The sequence below is a fragment of the Haematobia irritans genome, chromosome 1 (genome assembly GCF_050003625.1).
Source record: "Haematobia irritans isolate KBUSLIRL chromosome 1, ASM5000362v1, whole genome shotgun sequence".
Classification (NCBI taxonomy): Eukaryota; Metazoa; Arthropoda; class Insecta; order Diptera; family Muscidae; genus Haematobia; species Haematobia irritans.
Window position 1 is genome coordinate 134208007 of NC_134397.1, and position 26488 is coordinate 134234494.

A 26488-nucleotide genomic window follows, 5' to 3' on the forward strand; every position below is an offset into this window, starting at 1 on the left:
GAAGGTTGTCCGACTTATTTAACGTATAAAAATATCTCCGATTTACTTCAAATTTACATAATGTGTATGAAGATAAATTCGAATTTAAAATTGCGGCAGAGGCCTTAGCCGAGACACAAACCAGCACCTTCAAAGCAATTTTAAATTCGAATCTAATTTTACAAACTTATCATTTTTTTTGGAAACGCTAAGAATTTTTAAATGGAATTTGATAGAATTCGTTAAAGACGGCCGTAAGTACCCTTAATTCAAACAAATTTCATCACAAAAATAACTTAGAAACCGGCAAAATTAAAATTTTGTTTAACAAAAAAGGGACCATTGTGCGAAAACCGTTCGGGGTTCCAAAACGAAACTACCACCATTGGATAGGTCTTAGTGCGCCCTATTCAAATTCGAAATAATTTCATAAGAAAAGTATTTCAGAAAGCGGAAAATTGAAAAATTATTTCCGAGTGAATTTACATCAACGGGGCCACTGTGCGAAAACCGTTCGAGGTTCCAAAACGAAACTACCACCATTGGATAGGGGTTAGTGCGTACTATTCAAATTCGAAATAATTTCATTAGAAAAATATTTCAGAAAGCGGGAAATTGGAAATTATTTTCCGGGTGAATTTACACAGGCGAGACCACTGTGCGAAAACGGTTCGGGGTTCCAAAACGAAACTACCACCATTGGATAGGGGTTAGTGCGTACTATTCAAATTCGAAATAATTTCATTAGAAAAGTATTTCAGAAAGCGGGAAATTGGAAATTATTTTCCGGGTGAATTTACACAGGTGAGACCACTGTGCGAAAACGGTTCGGGATTCGAAAACGAAACTACCACCATTGGATAGGGGTTAGTGCGTATTATTCAATTTCGAACTCCGAACGGTTTTCGCACAATGGTCCCTTTTTTGTTAAACAAAATTTTAATTTTGCCAGTTTCTAAGTTATTTTTGTGATGAAATTTGTTCAAATTAAGGATACTCAGGGCCGTCTTTAACGAATTCTATCAAATTCCATTTAAAAATTCTTAGCGTTTTCAAAAAAATGATATATTTGTAAAATTAAATTCGAATTTAAAAAATTAAATTCGAATTTAAAATTACATTGAAGGTGCTGGTTTGTGTCTCGGCTAAGGCCTCTGCCGCAATTTTAAATTCGAATTTATCTTTACAACATAGGACGTTGGAGGAGGTTGTGAAATGTATATAGTTTACCTCATTTTTTTTTATTTTTGGACGGGGATATTTCTAAAGATGAAGAAAAATACTTCGATTTTCTTAGAATTTTCAGGGAAACTTGAGGGTGGTCTCTAGAAAATAATCCCCTAACTTTTTCGCGAAATTTGGACGGGAAGGGAATCTGCCCTCTGCGCTAAAACTAACAACGAATACAAAACAAAAGTAAACAAGTAAGGAAAGTCTAAAGTCGGGCGTAGCCGACTATATTATACCCTTCACCACCATGTATATCAATATTTTTGATACCATCTTAACACCTTCAAATTTGTTAGGATCTATAGAAACGTTTATATTCCCATATACAAATATTTAAATACGAACCGATTTGGACAAAATTTATTAAACTTTCACAAAATGTCAAGACTTAAAATTTAAATTGGTTGATTACCGGGACGGACCACAATGTTAGCAAAAAAATATTGGAAATATTTAAATTGCTTAAAATGTATGCAATTTATGATTCTTAGGTATACATACATATAATAATTAGAGTATATGTAAATTTGAATAATTTTTGCGAGTTTTCGACTTAACAGTGAAAATCGGGAGAACATATATATGGGGGCTTTGTCTAATTCTGGGCCGACTTTGATAAAATTTGGAACACATTGCGAAAATTTTAATTGAACTCTCAGTGCAAAACTTCAACATTTTCGAAATGAAACTTTGGCCTCTAAATCGGGCGGAAGATATATATGGGAGTTATATCGAAATCTGAACCGATTTTAACCAATTTTGGCATGTGTTGCAAGAATGTTAGTCCTACTCTCTGTGCAAAACTTTAAGTAAATCGGCTTAAAATGTTGACCTCTGCGGCCATAAAAGTTCGTATCGGACGAAAGATATATATGGGAGCTATGTTATATCTAAATCTGAACTGATTTCAAACAAATTCGGTGTGCATATTTATAATATTAAGTGTAGTCCCTGTGCAAAATTTCAAGTAACTCGAAGCAAACCTTTGGCCTCTGGGGCCATAAGAGTGTAAATCGGGCGAAAGCTATATATGTTATGGGAGCTATATCAACCAAATTCGGTACGCATATTTATAATGGTAATTCTACTCCCTATACAAAATTTCACGTCAATCGGAACAAAAGATTGGCCTCTGAGGTCATAACATAGGAGTGTAAATCGAGCGAAAGCTATATATGAGAGCAATATCTGAATCTGAACCGATTTGACTGATATTTATATAAAATAAAATATTCGATGATACTAAATTGGAAGAAGATCGGTTGATAAATACGTCATTTATGACCAGATCGGTTATAAATATATATGGCAGTTATATCTAAATCAGAACCGATTTTCAATAGGGATCGTCTTTGAGCCGAAAAAGGGTTCTATGCCAAATTTGAGGACGATCGGACTTAAACTGCGAGCTGGACTTTGCACACAAAAATACATCAACAGACAGACAGACGGACATCGCTATATCGACTCAGAATTTAATTCTAAGCCGATCGGTATACTAAGAGATGGGTCTATGACTACTCCTTCTCGGCGTTACATACAAATGCACAAACTTATAATACCCTGTACCACAGTAGTGGTGAATTTGTAAACAAAATTAAAAACAAAAAGATTTCCGCTACCATGACTTGAACCTGTGTTCTCTGCAGCATGCGCGTAACCAGTCGTCGTAGCACATTGCACCACCGGCGGAGTTGCCAGAAGTGATCTATAACCGTTCCCTGTGCTATTTGTGTTATCTCCCGTTTTATGCAATGAGATATTTTCGATCCCTTTGTATGGCAGGTACGTGGAGGAGTGGTCCGATCGGAACCAAACACATTTGTCTTAGTTTTGAGCCTTTCTAAGTTTCGCATTTCTGCAATGCTCCTTCTATTTTTGTCCATTCGTTGTATGGGATCGATGCACTGTGCGGCACCTCCTCTTTGCCGAAAATTTGAAAACTTATTTGCAGTGGATGATGATGAGTTACTTTAACTAAACTTCCATGGAATTAGCGACCAATATTGCTCTTTTTCCACATTTCTAAAATAAGCGATTTGTTTACGAGATCATTTTTTTACAATCTGGGATAATAAATTGAGTCAAATGGATAGGCTAAATGCTTGTGTATAAGTAAGTCATTATTTCCAAACATATGGTGTTGTTGACGGTAATGGGAGCTTTTCGTGGACATTTTTATCACCTCAACTACTGTCCAACCCAGCAAATTAAGAGTTTCTAAAAAAGCAGTTTAGATCCCCAATTTGTGATCTTGAAGTAGTGCAAACTGGAATCATCTACAATGAATTTTACATGACCATGTAATAGGACAGAAGTACTGCATTTTTGAAACCTTTGCATCGTTTTAGAAGCTGTTCCTTGGAAGTTCATTTGAATGAAGAAATTAAAAAAACAACTAAAACATACAATTTTTTTGTCAGCAATTTCACTTTTTATTTTTATCATAATTTTTTATTCCATTTCTATTTTTTTATTATCCAATTCGGATGACTTTTTCGCTCCCACCAGTGATTGAACCTGGGTTTGTTGGCACCATAACAGAACGCCTTGTGATATGATCGTAATATAAATTTAAAGCATAACATTCTAACTACTTCTCGAGATGAGTTTAATCAGTATGAATGAAAAAATAAACACAAGTTCAAATTTCACAAGCGGTGATTTTTTTATCAAATATTTTTTAAAGTATAGTTTTAAATTCAATAAAAAATTTAAAATTCTCGTAAATTGCCAAATTTTCTCAAATGAACTTCCATGGACTTGAAAACGTCAACTGACACAGGATAAAATCCCCGCGGGGTTAAATTTTTAATTTTATTTTCGTTGTTTTTTTACTTTTTATATAAACTGTCTAAAAATTTTAATTTTGAATTTAAACGGTCAAACGGTCTAAGATTGACCAAAAGAATTTCCCGGGATGCTCTTAAAAAGAAAGATTTGTGGAAAATTGTCCAATTTTTTTCGCTAGGATGTTTCACCATACTTGCCATAATTTAAATTTTGTGCAATTAAGTTAATTGACTTATAATTTCCCCCAAGGAAATATCTCTTGGAGCTAATAAACCACAACATCTCTTCAAGTACATTACGAGAAAACTCATTAATAGCTTCAGATTGCTAAAAGGCATTGTTTGCCGTAGATAGAAACAAAGTCACTAATCAAAGAATTCGATAGTCATGGCATATGTGAAAATATTTCAAACAGAAAAATCCAACAAAAACCACACGATTTTATAGCAGTTGCAACATATGAATGCAATGTGAGTTAATGCGATGGAATATTTGCAAATACTCTAATGTATTTTCCATCACCCATGGAAAAGTGTTTGTTTGCAGCATACTGGTAAGCTGATTAGTAGACATTCCGCATTATATCTAATGGAACTTGTTGCACCAACTTAAGTATTAACATTTTCTCAAACTATGTTATGTTACCTACCTGCGGAAACTACATCCAATGACATGACAGAAATTTCACTCGTATTTTAATGGAAATCTTTGTGAGAAAAAGAAAAACGACAGAGTTGGATGTTTTCATTTAATCTCATTGTCGTTTTCAATTCAATGTATAGTAGTCCAATGTGTTTGTATGACTTTTGCTCTAGGCTTCTTAGTACTCCATTTGTGTTACGTTTTTGTTTTTTTTTTTTGGTTTGTGATTTTCGTATTAGATTCTATTCGCACTATTTTTAGAGTAAGAAAACGAGTTTTGTTCCAGTTTGTATATCTTGTGGATAGTTTCTCAAACGGAAAGTAGAAGTAGAAAGTATCTGTGGTACCATGATTGACAGACACTTATCTGGCTAATAGCAAAGACACCAAAAAGCACAGTTTACTCTAATGCAACTTTCCAAAATAATTTCGTTGCAGGTGTTTTCTAAATAATGTTGACACTTTAAATTACAAAGTGTCTTTTCTTCATTAAAGACCCCAATAGAGATGCTTTGCATCTGTTTGCTAATCCAGTAAAAGAATTAAGCAACGGTATGAATTTTTCTGCATAATCACCCAAAAACCCAAATGCAAAACTAGAAAATTTCCCCAATCTCAAGATTTCGAACTACACGGATATTTAATATGAAAGTTTTACATACTGTTCTTATTGATAAGGACAATTTAAAAGAAATTTCTTGACAAAAGTGGTAAAGAAGTTAATAACAGATAAAAATTTTGCGTTTAGGGAATTCGTAAATATCGCGAATAGGTATACAAAAGACTAAAATTGCAGTTTTTGCTAATTGCTTTTTTTTGTAAAAAAAAAGTCGACATTTTTATTCACAGAAATAAATTAAATTTTGACTCAAATTTAAAGAAAAACTCAACTTTAACTATAATAGCAAAATTCATAAGAAAGCATAAACTCATTTAAAATTAGAAGAACATTATTTCATCTAAAAGGAAAAATAATTATAAATAAATAAACAATAACACAATAAATAATTGATTGCCGCAATTAAAACATTGAATTTTTCAACCAAAATCAATTAAATTTTTAATTGTACCAATTCAAAAAGTAATTGAAAGTAACGAATAAATCAATTAATTTTTTAATCAAATATGTTTTGTTTATTTCTAATTAATTCTGAGATTGATACTATCATTTTCGTTATTGAAGAAGTTTCAATTAAAAAATTAATTGGATGAATTAATTTCGTGATTGAATCATAATTTTTATACCCTAAACCACATAGTGGTCAGGGTATGATAACTTTGATCTGCCAAAAAATGTGCCTAACAGAAATATTGATTTTAGACCCTATAAAATATATACCGATCGACTCATAATCACCTCTTGAGTCGATCTAGCCCTTGGTTTCCGTCCGTCCATCCGTTGGTCCGGTTATTTGGTGTTCGCAGGATTCCGGTCGCATTTATTAACCGACATTGATGAAATTTGGTACAAAGTGGTTTATTGACACAAGGACCAACGCTATTTGGGAAAAATCGGTTCAAATTTAGATATACACCGTCTCTCACAAGTTTACATACCCCTGAGTTTTTTTACCACTTAACAAAACCTGTTTCTTGTTGTTGTTTAGAACCCACACCAAAAAAAATCTTCTTGAAAATTAACAAATACTTTGTTTTTCAAAATAATTTACTAAAACTAAAGGATATATATGTATATTTTTTAAAATTTTATTATTTAAAGAAAATATAAATTTTTAACCGTATGTAAACTTGTGTGAGACTGCACTAATAAAAAAAAGTTTCGTTATATTATCGAAATGTGTCGTTAAAAGTCAGCCAATGAAATAAATTCATTAATACAACGAAATTTTTCGTTAATATAACGAATTTTCTGCAAATTAACGTAACGTTTCGTACTATTAACGAATATTTTCATTGTATTAATGAAAATGTTTCGTTATATCAATGAAAATTTTTCGTTGGCTGACTTTTAATGAAATTTTGTGTGTGTGTGTGTGTAGCTCCCATATATATGTATCGCCCGATTTCGATAAATGGGATCAGATTGCGTTCATTTACTAACCGATCGGCGTCAAATTTGTCACAAAGTAATCTATTTGAACCGAAATCGGTTCAGATTTAGCTATAGCTCCTATATATATGTATCGCCCGATTTTCCCAAATTTGGCCATATTTATCAACCGATCTTATTAAAAATTGGCCAAATCTATTTTTCTATAGTACTTACTATATGTGCAAAAGATCATAGAAATCGGTTCAGATTTAAATATAGTTCCCATATACAAAATTTCCAAAATTTGGACATAATAACTTTATTTATTAACCGATTTTATTAAAATTTAGCACAAAGTAACCATCTGTGGTATCAAAATATTATCGAAATCGGTTCAGATTTAGAACTAGCTCCCATATATATGTATCGCCCGATTTTCAAGAATTTGCCACCAATAACCTTAGTTTTGACGATAATGGCCTCATTTTATCCGATCTTACTCAAATTTAGCACAAGGCAACCTTTTGTGGAATCAACCAAACCTGGAAAATATCATCCAAATCGGTTCAGATTTAATATGGCAGCTATATCTAAATCTGTACCGATTTGTACCGAAATCAAAAGCGATTGTCTCTTAGTCAAAATAAGATTTGAGACATCGCTGCATCGTCTCAGAATATAATTCTAAAACGATCGGTTTACTAAATGAACGAACTTATTATACCTTGTACCATATTAATGGTGAAAGGTATACAAATGTAACGGCCGTCCATCCAACCATCTTGCAGTCAAGCATATTTTTCTTCTATTGCTTAAGGTACTAAGGTAGTCAACGCATGGCTGAAATCAAAACAACAGTAATTCATTTGCAAATGCTATCAAAAAGTGTAAGTATAACATAAACTTCGACACTTATGTCACCCGAAAAAATGTGTCACCCGAATAGTAAGGTCGACACAATAGACAACAAACATATGCGCCAACTGATGGAAAGAGGTTGGCAAAAATTCGATTGCCACAAATATCTTTTCTTTGTGTATAAAAAAAGTGTTGAATTTGCCGAATCAATATTGAATTATTTTTTATCATATCGTCATTTTTTCAGTTAAAAGAACTTAAACTTAGCTTAGATACACTTTTATCGGAAAGTAATTATAAATCTCTATAGACAACAATCAAGTATATATTTAACATAAACGTTTAATTTACATTTCCTATCAGATAAGAACAAAAGAATGTATGTTATAGTGGAGTAGGTCTTTAAGAAATCAAATCCAAAGAAAGCTTTCCATTAAAAAGTGCATTCATAAAAGCGAATCCCATTATTATCAGCAACATAATCAGAGTTCAGAATAAATGAATATTTGTTTTTTCTGGCTTATATTCCATTGCTGAGAAAATGGGCGTTGGTATACACTACCATGGCAATTTTTCCTAGCACAAAATCCATGTTCGAGATGTGACGGTTCCATGACACAATACAAAAGAATATGCAGACGAACAGAAAACTGGGCCCCCTTCTTAGACATACTCTCATAAAATAAACCATGCGAGCAATCAAATAGCCACTCACCCAGTTAGAATTGCTTGCACCCCAAACTGCCTTCTACCATTCACTCTAGTCCCCGTTAAGTTCCCACTAAAATGATCTTGAATTTCCCAACTGTAAAATTGTAATTAAAAAAAATTGAGATGTTTTTCTTCGCCATTCATTTTATGTTTTCTGATGCGCGAGGAAAGCATTTTTCCCATTTACCTAAGAAAGTAGAAAATGAAGAGAAGAGATATGTGAATAAATGGTTTGTTCACACCATAAATCGTGTATTGTTTGTATTCTCAAGGTTTCCTTGGACAGACATTTCGGCTACATGCTAGAGAGCAAACTATCAGTCCATTTCAATGAATAAATGGCCTACAGAATACAAGCAACATCAAAAACCACCATCTCTATCATCATTTTTGTTTGAATGGCTGGCTGACTAGCTATTCTCGGTTGGTTGGCCCTATTGTCTACTTGTGATAGGTACCTGGCATTACCCTCCATTCATGGGTGTTGTATAACTACTGTGTTACCCGAGATTATTGTTAGATATTGGCTCTTTCAGTATTAAAAATTGTAGTCAGAAACAGAATGTCAACTTTTTCACAATCTACCACAATTTGGAGAAAATTTCACCAAAAAACTACCAAACAAAAAAAATCATATTTGTCGAAATTTTATTTCTATATCAATTTTGTCAATACTTTATTTCTATAGAAATGTTAGTACAAATTTTATTTCTATAGAAAATTTTGTCAAAATTTTATTTCTATAGAAAATTTTGTCACAATTTTATTTCTATAGAAAATTTTGTCAACATTTTATTTTTATAGAAAATTTTGACAAAATGTTATTTTTATAGAAAATTTTGACAAACATTTTATTTTTATAGAAAATTTTGACAAAATTTTTTTTTATAGAAAATTTTGTCAAAATTTTATTTCTATAGAAAATTTTGTCACAATTTTACTTCTATAGAAAATTTTGTCAAAATTTTATTTCTATAGAAAATTTTATCAAAATTTTATTTCTATAGAAAAATTTTGTCAAAATTTTATTTCTATAGAATTTTTTTTCAAAATTTTATTTCTATAGAAAATTTTGTTAAAATTTTATTTCTATAGAAAATTTTGTTAAAATTTTATTTCTATAGAAAATTTTGACAATTTTTTTTTCTATAGAAAATTTTGTCAAAATTTTATTTCTATAGAAATTTTTGTCGAAATCAAAATGTTATTTCTATAGAAAATTTTGTCAAAATTTTATTTCTATAGAAAATTTTGTCAAAATGTTATTTCCACAGAAAATTTTGTCAAAATTTTATTTCTATAGAAAATTTTTTCAAAATTTTATTTCTATAGAAAATGTTGTCAAAATTTTGTTTCTATAGAAATTTTATCAAAATTTTATTTCTATAGAAAATTTAGTCAAAATTTTATTTATATAGAAAATTTCGTTAAAATTTTATTTCTATAGAAAATTTTGTCAAAATTTTATTTCTATAGAAAATTTTGTCACAATTTTATTTCTATAGAAAATTTTGTCACAATTTTATTTCTATAGAAAATTTTGTCACAATTTTATTTCTATAGAAAATTTTGTCAAAATTTTGTCAGATTATTGTTAGATATTGGCTCTTGCAGTATTAAAAATTGTAGTCAGAAACAGAATGTCAACTTTTTCACAATCTACCACAATTTGGAGAAAATTTTACCAAAAAACTACCAAACAAAAAAAATCATATTTGTCGAAATTTTATTTCTATATCAATTTTGTCACAATTTTATTTCTATAGAAAATCTCGTTAAAATTTTATTTCTATAGAAAATTTTGTCAAAATTTTATTTCTATAGAAAATTTTGTCACAATTTTATTTCTATAGAAAATTTTGTCAAAATTTTATTTTTATAGAAAATTTTGACAAAATGTTATTTTTATAGAAAATTTTGACAAACATTTTATTTTTATAGAAAATTTTGACAAAATTTTATTTTTATAGAAAATTTTGTCAAAATTTTATTTCTATAGAAAATTTTGTCACAATTTTACTTCTATAGAAAATTTTGTCAAAATTTTATTTCTATAGAAAATTTTATCAAAATTTTATTTCTATAGAAAAATTTTGTCAAAATTTTATTTCTATAGAATTTTTTTTCAAAATTTTATTTCTATAGAAAATTTTGTTAAAATTTTATTTCTATAGAAAATTTTGTCAAAATTTTATTTCTATAGAAAATTTTGAAAATTTTTTTTTCTATAGAAAATTTTGTCAAAATTTTATTTCTATAGAAATTTTTGTCGAAATCAAAATGTTATTTCTATAGAAATTTTTTTAAAAATTTTATTTCTATAGAAAATGTTGTCAAAATTTTGTTTCTATAGTAATTTTATCAAAATTTTATTTCTATAGAAAATTTTGTCAAAATTTTATTTCTATAGAAAATGTTGTCAAAATTTTATTTCTATAGTAATTTTATCAAAATTTTATTGCTATAGAAAATTTTGTCAAAATTTTATTTATATAGAAAATTTCGTTAAAATTTTATTTCTATAGAAAATTTTGTCAAAATTTTATTTCTATAGAAAATTTTGTCACAATTTTATTTCTATAGAAAATTTTGTCACAATTTTATTTCTATATAAAATTTTGTCACAATTTTATTTCTATAGAAAATTTTGTCAAAATTTTATTTCTATAGAAATTTTTGTCGAAATCAAAATGTTATTTCTATAGAAAATTTTGTCAAAATTTTATTTCTATAGAAAATTTTGTCAAAATGTTATTTCCATAGAAAATTTTGTCAAGATTTCATTCCTATAGAAAATTTTATCACAATTTTATTTCTATAGAAAATGTTGTCACAATTTTATTTCTATAGAAAATTTTGTCACAATTTTATTTCTATAGAAAATTTCGTTAAAATTTTATTTCTATAGAAAATTTTGTCAAAATTTTATTTCTATAGAAAATTTTGTCACAATTTTATTTCTACAGAAAATTTTGTCACAATTTTACTTCTATAGAAAATTTTGTCACAATTTTAGTTTTATAGAAAACTTTGGTAGAGAATATAAAAATGTCCTTTGTCATTGACCCAGCAAAAAAATTTGGAAGTTCTTCTAAACTTAAAAAAAAAAAACACTTCCAAAGATGTTCTTTATTTTAACTACACACACACAAAGAAAATTTCATTAAAAGTCACCCAACGAAAAATTTTCATTGATATAACGAAACATTTTCATTAATACAATGAAAGTATTCGTTAATAGTACGAAAGGTAACGTTGATTGACAGAAAATTCGTTATAATAACGAAAAATTTCGTTGTATTAACAAATTTATTTCGTTGGCTGACTTTTAACGACAGTAGTGCAGGAAGTTCTTTTAATTCACTTTTGTATAACTCGCTTTTTATACCCTTCACCACTACTCTGGTACAGGGTATAATAAGTTTGTGCATTTGTATGTAACGCCAAGAAGGAAAAGTCTGAGATCGATTTAGCGATGTCCGTCTGTCTGTCTGTCTGTCTGTCCGTCTGTCTGTCTGTTGATGTATTTTTGTGTGCAAAGTACAGCTCGCAGTTTTAGTCCGATTGTCCTAAAATTTGGTATAGGGTCCTGTTTCGGCTCAAAGACGATCCTTATTGATTTTGGAAAAAATCGGTTCAGATTTAGATATAGCTGCCATTTATATTTTTCACCGATCTGGTCATAATTGGCGTGTATATCAACCGATCTTCCTCAAATTCCGTACATCCGAATATTTTATGAGTCTCGAAAAACTTGCAAAATATCAGCAAAATCGGTTCAGATTTAGATATAGCTCCCATACATAGCTTTCGCCCGATTTACACTCATTTGCTCACAGAGGCCAATATTTTGCTCCGATTTAGTTGAAATTTTGCACAGGGAGTAGAATTAGCATTATAGCTATCCGTGTCAAATTTGTTTGAAATCGGTTCAGATTTAGATATAGCTCCCATATATAGCTTTCGCCCGATTTACACTCATATGACCACAGAGGCCAATTTTTAACTCCGATTTAGTTGAAATTTTGCACTAGGAGTACAATTAGTAATATAGTCATGTGTGCCAAATTTGATTGAAATCGATTCAGATTTAGATATAGCTCCCATATATATGTTTTTCTGATTTCGACAAAAATGGTCAAAATACCAACATTTTCCTTGTAAAATCGCCACTGCTTAGTCGAATAGTTGTAAAAATGACTCTAATTTTCCTAAACTTCTAATACATATATATCGAGCGATAAATCATAAATAAACTTTTTCGAAGTTTCCTTAAAATTGCTTCAGATTTAAACGTTTCCCATATTTATACCCTGCTCCACACTGTGGAACAGGGTATTATAAGTTAGTGCATATGTTTTTTAATAACATTGTGTTCCACCCTAGTGCATTAACCGACTTAAATTTTGAGTCTATAGATTTTGTAGAAGTCTATCAAATTCTGTCCAGATCGAGTGATATTTAAATGTATGTATTTGGGACAATATATAGCCCCAAACACATTTGACGGATGTGATATGGTATCGAAAATTTAGATCTACAAAGTGGTGCAGGTTTTAATATAGTCGGCCCCGCCCGACTTTAGACTTTCCTTACTGGTTCATATTTGTAATGTGTAATTTTAACTTTTTTGTTTCAAATAGATTAAAAACAGAATAAGAATTAATAAAATGAAGCAAATTATTCAAGTTTTGTGGATGAAAATGCTAAATTCATTTTAGAAGAAATGCGAATTTTTAAAAATATTTGAGGTCAAACGTTTCAGACAACCGTTAGGATGCATTAAAAATAGTAAAAAATTATAAAAATTATTTAATTGGCAAAATATCATAAATTTTTTTAATTCACATCCAAAACACTGAATTCAGATCACACCCTAAAAAGCAATTCAAATTCAGCGCAACGGCTGTTGAAATGGTGAACGTCCGTCCTATGACAAGTCTATGTTAAATTCATCGCTTCTGCGCCAATTTTGCAACACTGCTGGATCCAAAAAGAACATTTTCACTACTTTTTTGGCGACGCTTTTTTTTTGCTGGGGAGCTAAACGTTGAATTAGGTTCTCTTTTGATATTAGTATTCAATTTGCTCAATTTCGATGAGTTTGGTTGTGAGTAATTTCGCAAAGCTGAAACCTTGCCTCATAAACAAATAATGCATTTACAAATTTTCTCTACCTTTTGTGGTCTTTATGATGTTTTCAACTGAATATTATACTGGCAACCATTAGCAATGGTAATGAATCACAATGTAATAGAATTGGATATAAAAAGATTTTAACATACATACCTGTCTGCACTCAAAAGCCAATTTAAAATACATCCAATGACTCCAAGGACATAGTGACTAATCGAATAATTGATGCTGGCCAAAATCTCCTAATCGATTTCGAGTATTCAAACAAAAAACCTAAAAATTGTAGCACAATATACTTAAAAAAATTATGATGAGGAAACGTTAACTTTGTCAAACGTCAAGTTTCCTAAGATGTTTTTTTTGAAGGCCTATTTGAGTCCTCGTTTTCAATTATACTCCAATATTACTAACATTATTTTAATGTAGACTCTTTGAGCTGATCTAAGCTTAATTTAAATATAAATTCTATATATTTTATTCATATATTACATGTTAGCCTGATACCGAAACAGGCAATTGACGTCCAAAATGCATTATATCTAATTATACAATTATTTTTCGAGCTTTATGGACAGATACAGATTAAGGAACATGGTTAATTGTATCTGGCGTTTTCTTTTCAATGGCTCTATTAACCATGTTCCTTAATCTGTATCTGTCCATAAAGCTCGAAAAATAATTGTATAATTAGATATAATGCATTTTGGACGTCAATTGCCTGTTTCGGTATCAGGCTAACATGTAATATAATAAGTAACGATGAGCCCGTAGTAAAACTAGGAAAACACGACTAATGTACGCGTTAGAATTGTTGTTGTATCCTGGAAACCAGTTTCTGTTAATTGTCATATGTTGTAGTTGACTGTAGAAACAATAAGCATTGTTCGACTGTTCACCACTTAGGTGAATTCTAACAAATTAGCTTTCTAAAAATAAATTTCGTGTTGTTGCATTACTATGTAACAAAAACGAAAATAAAAATAAGATTAAGGGACTTGTAAGTTATATGAAAATATGATGTACAGTGGGAGAAAAGATGATTCAATTTGTAAGAGGAAATTTCCCAAATGTTTTCTCCATAAGGAGTTAGCATAAAGGGCCCAAAATTGAGTTATCTCTCCCAGCCAGATCTATACTAAAGGCTGTGGAAAGGTTCATTCGCCCGAACCGAAACATGTACAGTCCAGGCGTGTATTTATTCATATTTACATGCTTCACCGTGAATTTGCATGCTAAAAAGATGTAGAACACATCATAGCACGATGTCCGGTGTTTTGTGAAAACAGATTAGCCATATTTCAACAGGAATATCTTACTCTAAATGAATTAATTCTAATTTTGAATGGTCGTGAAACCAATAGTGGAATAATCTTGTAAAATATCTAAAATACTGTTTGAGATATCGAGCCTTCCTAATGAATGAATACGCCTAACAGATATGGCAGTACGCCTGACGCAACAAAGCAACGTGGCTTTTAATTGATCAGTATAACTTATTTATATTCAGTGTTAATATTTATTTAGTTAAAATTGTAAACCTTATGAAATATATAAAAATAAAGAAGATTAAAATACAAAAAACTAAAACATAGTGCATCGATTAACTTAATTCGATTTTTAGCGATCCGTCAAGAATCGGTGTTCATCGGTGGTATGGTGAATTCAACCAAGGTCGTATATGCAAAAAATAATTCTTTCCTCCCAAACGAAATTTTAGACAAACAAATATCGTTTTCCATTTGCTTTTCGCTGTAAGGAAGTTTGTTTTGAAAGAAATGTTTATACTTTTTGTGGTAAACGTTGATTCTTTTGCAAGATTTAAAAGCAATTTCATAAAGACTAACTCAAAAAAAAATTTTGTTTGATAGCATCTCCCCTCTCATTTTTCTCACTTCGAAGAGGTTTTTTAGTTCTTAGCACCTTTTTCTGTAATACAAACAATTTAGATTTTATAAACTTTTTAAATTTTACCTCTCGCCAGGGCGGAGAATCGAACCGTTGGCTATACAGTTTGTAAGCAGTTATATTTATAAAGCATTGTTTTCGGCGCCCACGAGCCGATGTAAAGAAACTTTATTTGACAGAAACATTCCTTTAGTTAGTCACCATGGAGAAAGGTTTAGCATCTCCGCCTTGCATTCAAAGGGTCGTGGGTTCAATCCCAGCTTCGACCAAACACAAAAATTCTCGGAAGGTTCCAAAAAGATGTTCGACATTACATACTACGATATTAAGTTTTTATAATGGATCTTCAAAATGTGTCAATTATCGCTATAGGCATCAACGTGCTTGTGCGCAATCAATCAAGCAGTTATATTTATAAAGCATTGTTTTCGACGCCCACGAACCGATGTAAAGAAACTTTATTTGACAGAAACATTCCTTTAGTTAGTCACCATGGAGCAAGTGTTAGCATGTCCGCCTTGCATTCGAAGGGTCGTGGGTTCAATCCCAGCTTCGACCAAACACAAAAATTCTCGGAAGGTTACAAAAAGATGTTCGACATTACATACTACGATATTAAATTTTTATAATGGAACTTCAAAATGTGTCTTATAAAAGACTTAAAGTCGGAAAAGAACAGTATTTGATATAAACAAAATGGACGGGTTTTAAGTCAATTTTTTTTCATTGCAAAAAAAAAAAACAAAAAATTCTTTTTGGTAATAAAAGTTTGAAATTTTCGAAGAAATTCAAACAACTCTAACGGTACACATTTTCCAAACATTTTTCTTTAAGTGTAGTTCACTTCAAGTTGTTGTTTCGGAAACCATTGATGTTGTGCGCCAACTGATATTACATAGTGTATAGGGAATATTTTTAAAAACAATAAATCGATTTTTGATCATTAATATTTTTGTTCTCTAATCGCGAAATATAAAAGGCAACCCTCGAATTATATTAGGTCTACATTTTTTACGTTAAGGAGAAATATCTTTAGAAAAGAGAACAAAAATTCGATAAATGAGATCCCACACATTGAAGCCATCATGAAGAAACATTTCGGTTAATTTTAAAAAATTTAAATTATTTTTACAACATATTAACTAAATAGTATTACAAACGCTGACATCACACCGATATCACAAAAATAAGTAAATATTTTTCAACAAATTCAAGAAAAAATATTAGACGCAATTAATTTGTTTCACTTGTTAAAGACTATTTTGCAATTTTATGGAAAAATTGGAGTTCAAAATTACAAGAATGTCTTTAGTACCATACGAAGTTCAAGGTGGGCGCATTTGTACACTGTTAGAAAAATATGTTTTTCATATGTTTCGATATAAACAAAATGTGTTTCGGGCACAATTTGTAAACACAATATAGTTAAGTGCAAACATGTAATGTTCTCAAACTAACACTAAATGTTTGGAACACATATGTTAATATGTTAGAATATATTATGTTTAGGGCATGCATGTTTCATAAAAATTATATGTGTGAATGTAAACATATATAAATTTACAAATTTCGAGTAAACATATATATGTTGTGATATTTTATTCAGAGAGCCACAGAGAGAGAGAGAGAGAGAGAGAGAGTATAGAGAAAGAAATAGAGATAAACACCGGGAGGGTTGACGAAAGATATCAAATTAACACAGCGAGAGAATCGAAAGAGAGCAATTTCTGTGAAACCGCTTATATGTTGTTTCGGAAACTGCTTTATGATAAGGCCAAAAATTGTATACGCTTAAGTCTAAATATTATTTAATTTAAGTCTAAATATTATTTAATTTGTGTATATTATAAAATTATTTATGTATGTTTATACTCGACCCCACGTTCTTCCTTTGTTAGAGTTTTTGAATTCCTTCCAAAATATCAAACTTTTATACCAAAACCAGTTTTTTATTACAAAATTGTTATTTTTGCAATAAAAAAATTATATTTTATCCAAAAGCTCAGTCCATTTCGTTTATATCAAGCACCGTTTCTTACTGTAAATTTTTAATAACCCACATTTCGAAGTTTCATTATAAAAATGTATAGTATAAATATAAATATGTAAATTAAAAAAAAAAAAAACAATTGGTGTTTGGTCGGAGCAGGGATTGAACCCACGACCCTTTGCATGTACGGCAGACATGCTAACCACTGCTCCACGTTGCCAACACATGTATGTTTCTGTTAAATAATGTTATGTTTGCATGGGCTCGTGGGCGCTGCAAACTATGCTATATAAATGTAACTTATAACGATAATTGTCTTCTGGTGACTATAACAGCTACGTAGCTCAGTGGTAGTGTGTTGGCTTACAAACTGTATGGTCCTCGGTTCGATTCTCCGTCCAGGCGAAAGGTAAAATTTAAAAAAATTATAAAATTGAATAATTTCTTCAACATTATTTGTATTACAGAAAAAGGTGCCAATAACTAAAAAATTTCGTGGAATGAGCACAATCTTCTTTGGGGAAAATTCTTCCAAGCATATAATATTTTTGGGCTCAAAATGCTTCCTAACATATAATATTTTCTCATATAACAAACATATTAATGTTTCGGCAGTATCCAATAATATATGTGCTTCCTGCAAAATATGTTTGGAACATATGTTAGAGAGGCGATTTTTTTTGAGGGTGTAGTAGAATTTACAAATTTAAAGAAATTACGAACTATTTTGTGAAAAGTACGAATTTAGTAAATCTTTATGCTTTATTTGTGTAAAATTTTTTCATAGGCGTAGGAAGGCCTCTGGGGAATGGGCTTAGCCTTCCCTAGAAAAATTTTAGCACCCCCACCCAAAATTTGAAAATCTATTTACGATTTTCCATTGTTTTTAATATAATATTAAACAACTCTGCAAAAAAATTGGAAGTTCTTCTAAAGGCAGGACTTTAGAAGCACTTCCAAAACTGACCTCCCAAAAATGTTCTTTATTTTAACTAAACAAGAAGGTTTTTAAAAAAGAAGGTTTTTAAAAATTTGTTATAACTCGTTTTTTTTTAGTATTTTTAAAGGGTCATTTATAATTTTTTTGTTTCATATTGTTTAAAAACAGAGTGAGAATTAATAAAATGGTACAAATAATTTGGTTGAAAACAATGCTAAATCCATTCTAGAAAAATTGAGATTTTTTAAAAATATTTGAGGTCAAATGATTCAGACAAGCACTATAATGCATTGAAAATTTATTATTGAAATGGTGGAAATCAGTCCTATGGCAAGCACATGTTAAATTCATCACTTCCAAAATTTTTGCTGGGATCTTACCAACAAAGCGTCGCCAAAACGTAATAAAAATGTTTGTGCAAAATTGGCGCAGAAGCCATGAATTTAACATGGGCATATCATAGGACGGACGTCCACCCTCCACAGCCGTTGCACTGAATTTTCATCACTTCTTAAGGTGTGATCTGAATTCTGTGTTTTGGATGTGAATTAAAAAAATTTTTAATGTTTTGAAATAAATAATTTTTATATTTATTTATGATTTTTAATGCGTTCTAAGTACACTCAAAAAAAATTTAACTCTCTATTTCACTAAAGCCAATTTAACTTTATTTTAGTTCATGGAATTATTATATATGGAGAAAGTTTCATCTAATCTAATAATTTTTTGCGTACGTTAGTTAAATGAACTAAAAAACGGAAAAAAGTTATACACAAATGAAGTAAAAAGTTTTACTAAATTCATACTTCTCACAAAATAGTTCATTATTTCTTTAAATTTGTAAATTTTACTACAAATGCGTCCATCATGAACTTCGTATATCACTAAAGACATTCTTGCAATTTTTAACTCCAATTTTTTCTTTCAGACTACAAAATTTTTTTAACAAGTGAAAACAATTAATTATGTCGAATAAATTTTCTTGAATTTGTCGAAAAATATTTACTAATTTTTGTGATATCGGCGTGATGTCAGCGTTTGTAATACTGTTTAGTTAAAATTTTCTAAAAATACTAAAAAAATTCTAATATTAAATAAATGTTTTCTTGCTGGTGGGTTCACTGTTTTTTCAGTGTACTTTTAAAGTTGTGCCGTTAGATCAACATTTTTTGCTGGGAATGTATGAAAAACAGTGGAACTACTTTTAGTTGCTTTGTTATAAATTAATTGTCTACACACAAAAAAATTTTTTTGGTGATTCAATCAGGAAATTAATTGATCCAATTAATTTTTTAATTGAAATGTCTTCAATAACAAATTGATAGTATCAATCACAGTTTTAATCGGACAAATTAATTAAAAAATTAATTGTTTTTTTCAACAAAATGTCAATTAATTTTTTAATTGATTCAATTAAAAACGTAATTGATGTTGATTACAAAACTCAATAAATTTTTTTCATTAAAAACTTAACTATTGTCAATTACTTTCTTAACTGAGTTTAGTTTGGTTAAAAAATTGATTGTTTTTAATTGACTTAGTCTTCCGTGTTTGATTAAAAAGTTTATTGTATCAATTAATTTTTTAATCAAAAATTTTAAAATCATTGACTTTATTTACTAATTGTTTCTACATTGATTAAACAGTTAATTGTATCAATTAATTTTTTTAATTGAAAAAATTTTCAACTTCAATCGACATTTTAATTGGAGATATTTTTTGGTGATATTTTTTTCTGTGTAGTTATGTTGTAGTCTTATTTTTTGTTCATTTTTAAAAAATAAAACATTAATTGAACCTATAACTTTAGTTTACTAATTTTTAGCTAGGAGACTATAGATACTGCTCACATGCATATACTCGATTACTTGATTTTCGGTCAACATGAACTTTTGACCTCTCTCGTGAAAGAGAAACCGCTTTTTTGACAATTTGTTGTTAGCTCCCGAATATATAAACGGTGGTGGGGGGTTGTAAAAATAAAAACAAAAATATATACTAACCTATTTCGTTAGGGTATGGATGGATATCCGTTATAAATAATCCATTGTTGGTATTACAAAAAATGTTTAATGATTTCGTTGCTTATTTCATTATTTTCTTCGTTTTCGTGTTTTAAACAAAAATCACAAACACAAAAAACTCATACACACTCAAACTAGTTAACAAGAATTAATTATTTTTTTTTTTGCATCAATATGCAAATAATGATGTCGACTATAGACAATGAAAACCATATATATTTTTCATTTATTTTTTTTTCTTCAATATTTCCTCTATTATTCACTTTTATTGGATATTTTCTCTTTTGTTGATCAATTATATGAATTGATTTTGTTTGCTATTCTAGCAACTATTTAAGCAGTTCGTTGTGTTTGTTGTTGTGGTTTTTGCAAACTCGCCTCCTCCTCAATACAACTTCGGCATCTTTTGATATTGTTGTTTTTGTATTTTCTTATTTTTTGCACATAAAGGTGAGTATTAAGTTCGAGTTTTTCGCTAAAGTGAAAACTAAATCAGTAAGAAAAATGCATGAAATTATACGTATTTGTTGCACATTTTATTATAACTTGATGGGGAAAAGCCCAAAGCAAATTTTCACAAAGTTTGTATTCCTTAAAATGGATTATTAAAGAAAAGTAACCGTGAAAAAATGACGTTTTTAGCGGCTAAACTCGAACTTAATACCCACCTTAACACTTAAAAGAAAGTTTTTGTTGTTGTGTAGAAATTTGTTTAGCAAATTTTTTTTTTTTTTAGAAAATTAATCTTATATTTCACCTGATTTCTATTCTATTTCTTTATTTTCGTTAGAATTTGTTATTTTTTAATACACTCTACTTTCGCCGTAGTATTTTGTCACATTCATTCATAGCCCCCCACCAACAAATATATGGGTGGCATACGGGCCTTTAATAATATGTAGTTGTTGTTTTTGTTATTTTTATTAGATGTTGATGTTGTACAATGTACATTTTTCAGGTTTCTACCATCATATGCGGGTGGTGCTGGTGGTGGTGTTGATGGCAATGATGATGGTATTTGTTATTGTAATGTTGTAGATATTCAATGAAATTGTTTTTGCACTACTATTAAATTTTCTGTTGCGTTTTATTTATTTGTTGTTTCATCTATCGGTCATTGAATTAATTGCATTGAGGATTAGTTAAGAGGCGAGTAATCCGAGTGTGAGAACAAAAACAATAAATAAATAGCGACATTAAATGTATTCGACGGCACAAACACTTCGGTCCCATGCACAAGAAACACGCGCACGATACAAAACAAATTCGAATTTCGTTCATTCAACGGTTGGCGAAAGACTGAATTAGCTTGTCGACCACACAATTGGTTAGTTGTTGTTTAATTCGCCGCTATTTGAGTGTGTGGAAGAGAGTGTGCGAGAGTGTTTTTTGGAAATTGTCATAAAAACAATGCCAGAGTTGTATTGCTGCGTATTAAATACTTTATTTTCCAAGTGTGTAGAAGGAAATAGGGTTGTACTGATATTACCGTTAGTATTTGAATTTTCATTAAAAAAATATAAGCAAATGGTTCCTTACATTTCATTATAAATAAAATAAACATTAAATAAAATAATAGTTCACCTCAGGGACCTCCTATTGGTTTTAGGTGAAATATCTTAGTCGTTAGATTGGGATAATTTTTTTATTGTATGTATTTATTTTATGACATTTTACTATAACTAAATTTTAAATATTATTTCTGTGAATTCATTAATATTAGTATATGAATATTGTTTTCTTAAGTTGATATAGATTTAGTTATTGCTTCATTGCGAAATTAGCACTTCATCTTCTTACGCTTTCGGTCGTCTCGGATTCTTGCGGAAAGGTGTTTATTTCGTCCATAATTATTTTTAAATACAGGAATTTTGAATATATCTTCTACGGGTGTTATGGGTGTGATCGATGCTCTTGAGCAATCTTGAATCTACGAAATAAATTTATAAATGCTGCTTACACTTAGATTTTTTTATTCCGCCACAAATATTTTGATTTCTTGATTCAATGGATTGCATTCCTTGCAATTTTATTCGTATAAAATAATGAAACAATTCAAATTAAATATATTTAATTTGTTTTATTTATTTATATGCTATTAAATTTAAAATCTTTAAATTTTTAATTTAAAGTTTCGTAAAAGCAAAAAATAAACGTTTGGAAAACAGGTGTAGCAGACGTTGTTCTTTTGTTAAACTCAAAAGAAAAACTCTACACTGAAAAAACAGTGAACCCACCAGGAAAGATATCTTGCGATTAATTTTAGAAAATTTTGAATTTTTTTAGAAAAAATTAACTAAACAGTATTACAAGCGCTGGCATCACTCCGATATGGTAAAAATAAGTAAATATTTTTCGACAAATTCAAAAAATTTATTAGACATAACTAAGTTTTTGAACTTGTTAAAGAAAATTTTGTAGTTTTAAGAGAAATCTTGGAGTTCAAAGTTGCAAGAATGTCTTTAGTGCCATACGAAGTTCATGATGGACACATTTTTGGTAAAATTTACAAATTTAAAGAAATAATGAACTATTTTGTGAGAAATACGAAATTAGGGAACCTTTATGCTTTATTTTTGTATAATTTTTTCCTGTTTTTTAGTTCATTTAACTATCATACGCAAAAAATTATTTGAGTAAAGTAAACTTTTTCCAAACATAGTGATTCTATGAACTAATATAAAGTTAAATTGGCTTTAGTGAAATAGAGAGTTCACTTTTTTTTGAGTGTACTTGAAAGATTTTCACCTTCCCTTAAAGAGTTTGGTATATATTAAGAGCCAAATATGTCTGTTCTTTAAAATAAAGGAATTTAAAATTTAGGTCCTACAAAATTAATATTGGAATACAAATCTTATTTATCCTAATTCATTCTCTTTTTGCGATGTACACCCAAAAAAAGTGAACTCTCTATTTCACAAAAACCAATTTAACTTTATTTTAGTGCATGGAATTATTATATTTGGGGAAAGTTTCCTTTACTCTAATAATTTTTTGAATACGATAGTTAAATCAACTAAATAACGGGAAAAAATTATACACAAATTTACTGAATTTGTATTTTTCACAAAATAGTTCATTATTTCTTTAAATTTGTAAATTTTACTACAAATGCGTCCATCATGAACTTCGTGTGTCACTTAAGACATTCTTGCAATTTTGAACTTCAATTTTTTCCTTCAAACTACAAAATTTTCTTTATCAAGTGAAACAAATTATTTATGTCTAATAAATTTTCTTGAATTTGTCGAAAAATATTTACTTATTTTTGTGATATCGGCGTGATGCCAGCGTTTGTAATACTCTTTAGTTAAAATTTTCTAAAAATATTCAAAATTTTTTTATATTAACCAAAAGTTTTCTTCCTAGTTGGTTCACTGTTTTTTCAGTGTATTAACAAAGCTATTCATGATCAAAAATAAACTACCAATTATAGCAGATACTTCAAAGTAAAAGTAAAAATTTATATAAAAAAAAATCAAACCACAGATGCAAAATCCACAAAACAAGTCTTAGCATATATTTGAAGTTTTTTTTTCAACAGCTCCGTTTTCTTTACCGTAAGGAAAATTTCTCTTACTGCAAAGATATACAACTTTAACGAAAGGATGCAAATTTCAAAGATCCGTGTACTAAATTTAAAGGAACCCCTTTTTTAAAACAAAGATTATGAACTTTCTTTTAAATAAAATATATTTACTTGTTTTGTGATTGTAGAATCGGGTAGCACTCAGTGATAAGAGAGAAGTTCACCACTGTGGTATCACAATGGACTGAATAGTTTACTGAATAGCAGTGTACGAAAACAAACGAAACGATTGAGGTACGTATCATTTAAAGTCACAAACTTTTCAATTTTCGTCAATCGTTTTGTACGTAGTCACAAACAAAACAACAAACATTTCAAAAGCAAAAGAGACGAAACGGAACGATTGCTTTAATGCTCTTTGGATTTGTGTCGTTTTGTTGTTTCGTTCGGTAACGAAACGGCAATAAAACGTTTGCAAACGTTTGCTGAGCGAAACGATGACAACAGCGGGACATAACCAATACGTGAAATCAGTGTACTCTGTGTCTTCGTACGATCATGCCGCGTCCAAAAAATGATATATTACGACAACTATTTGAGTATGACAATCAAAATAAAACATTTATATGTAACAATGAAGACTGCAATAAAACTTTATGTGGGCATGCCGGTAATTTGGAGCGTCATCTTAAAAATACGCACCCTGATAAGAATGTGAACAGAAGAAGAATGTGAACAGAAATTCTTTAAACGTTACATGTACGGGAGCTATATCAAAATCATGTATGGGAGCTACATCAAAATCTGAACCGATTTCAACCAAAATAAGCATGCATATCCAGAACCTTAATTTTACTCCCTATGCAAAGTTTCAAGTAAATAGGGGTAAAACGTCTAAATCGGTCGAAAGATATATTCGGGAGATATATCAAAATCTGAACCGACTTAAACAAAACTTAGCAAGCGTAGTTAGAATGTTAATTTTACTCCCTCTGCAAAATTTCACGTAAATCAGAGTAAAACTTTTGCCTCTGTAGTCATACTAATCCAAATTGGGCGAATTCTATATATGGGAGTTATATCTAAATCTGAACCGATTTAAGTAAAATTTACCACACTTGACTACACTACTAATTGTATTCCTAGTGCAACATTTCAAGCAAATAACACTTTGGCTTCTGGGGCCATATAAGTCCATATCGGGCGAAAGATATATATGGGAGCTATATCTAAATCGGAACTATTAACCGTACGCCCTGTGTAAAATTTGAAGCAAATCAGGGCAAGACTCTGGCTTTTGATGCTACATAAGTGCAAATCGGACGAAAGATATATATGGGAGCTATATCTAAATCGGAATCGATTTAGCTGATATTTTGCATATTTTACGAGAGCCGCAAACCAATTGGCTGTCCGAAATTTTAAGAAAAGACGATGATAAATACGTCAATTATGACCAGATCGGTGAAAAATATATATGGCAGCTATATCTAAATATGAACCGATTTTTTTTTCAAAATCAATAGCGATTGTTTTTGTGAAAAAGTGAAATTCTGTGCCAAATTTGAGAACGACCCGACTTAAATTGCGAGCTGTACTTTGCACACAAAATTACATATACAGTCAGACGGACGGATATACTGACGGACATCGCTAAATCGACTCAGAATTTCATTCTAAGACGACCGGTATACTAAACGATTGGTTTCAGACTTTTCTGAGACCAATCGTTACCAAAGCGTTACATACAAATGCACAAACTTATACCCTATGCCACAGTAGTGGTGAGGGGTATAAAAATAAAATTCAAGATTTTTCTTCTTGTAAGGACTTAACGAATGAGCAAACGTTTGCGAAACGTTTGCATTTAATGTGTACCGTTTTGTTTTCTATACTTTACTAAGCACCACAGTACTTTTCAGTTTAGGTTTGGTTTCCACTCACGAACAAAAACGATACAAAACGAAAGGCAAGTGCCGTTATGTCAGGTTTTCGTTTTGTTTCGTTTTGGACATGTGGATTGTACGAAACGAAACAATTGGAAACGTTTTGTTTTGTTTGTTTTCGTACGCTGCTGAATAGACTAAGTGAGCGTGAAATCTCGGGCTGCCACTATACCTAACCTAACCTTTGTGACCTAATCTACACCAGCGTACGAAAACAAACAAAACAAAACGTTTCCAATTGTTTCGTTTCGTACAATCCACATGTCCAAAACGAAACAAAACGAAAACCTGACATAACGGCACTTGCCTTTCGTTTTGTATCGTTTTTGTTCGTGAGTGGAAACCAAACCTAAACTGAAAAGTACTGTGGTGCTTAGTAAAGTATAGAAAACAAAACGGTACACATTAAATGCAAACGTTTCGCAAACGTTTGCTCATTCGTTAAGTCCTTACAAGAAGAAAAATCTTGAATTTTATTTTTATACCCCTCACCACTACTGTGGCATAGGGTATAAGTTTGTGCATTTGTATGTAACGCTTTGGTAACGATTGGTCTCAGAAAAGTCTGAAACCAATCGTTTAGTATACCGATCGTCTTAGAATGAAATTCTGAGTCGATTTAGCGATGTCCGTCAGTATATCCGTCCGTCTGACTGTATATGTAATTTTGTGTGCAAAGTACAGCTCGCAATTTAAGTCGGGTCGTTCTCAAATTTGGCACAGAATTTCACTTTTTCACAAAAACAATCGCTATTGATTTTGAAAAAAAAATCGGTTCATATTTAGATATAGCTGCCATATATATTTTTCAC

General features: G+C 30.1%; 1 protein-coding gene across 8 annotated transcripts in view; it reads right to left on the reverse strand.

Annotated features, from left to right (window-relative positions):
• Positions 1-21489, reverse strand: part of LOC142221847 (uncharacterized) — a 119418-nt gene extending 97929 nt beyond the window's left edge. For 5 of the 8 annotated variants that reach the window (XM_075291683.1, XM_075291685.1, XM_075291684.1 and 2 more), the window contains exons 1-2: positions 20870-21489; positions 20181-20688 (exon numbers count right to left, since the gene is read on the reverse strand). The gene's annotated coding sequence lies outside the window, so the exon portion shown is untranslated. The remainder of the gene's footprint in view (positions 1-20180; positions 20689-20869) is intronic. The other 3 variants (XM_075291682.1, XM_075291680.1, XM_075291679.1) reach the window with 3 other exon arrangements.
• Between the last annotated feature and the right edge of the window lie 4999 nt (positions 21490-26488).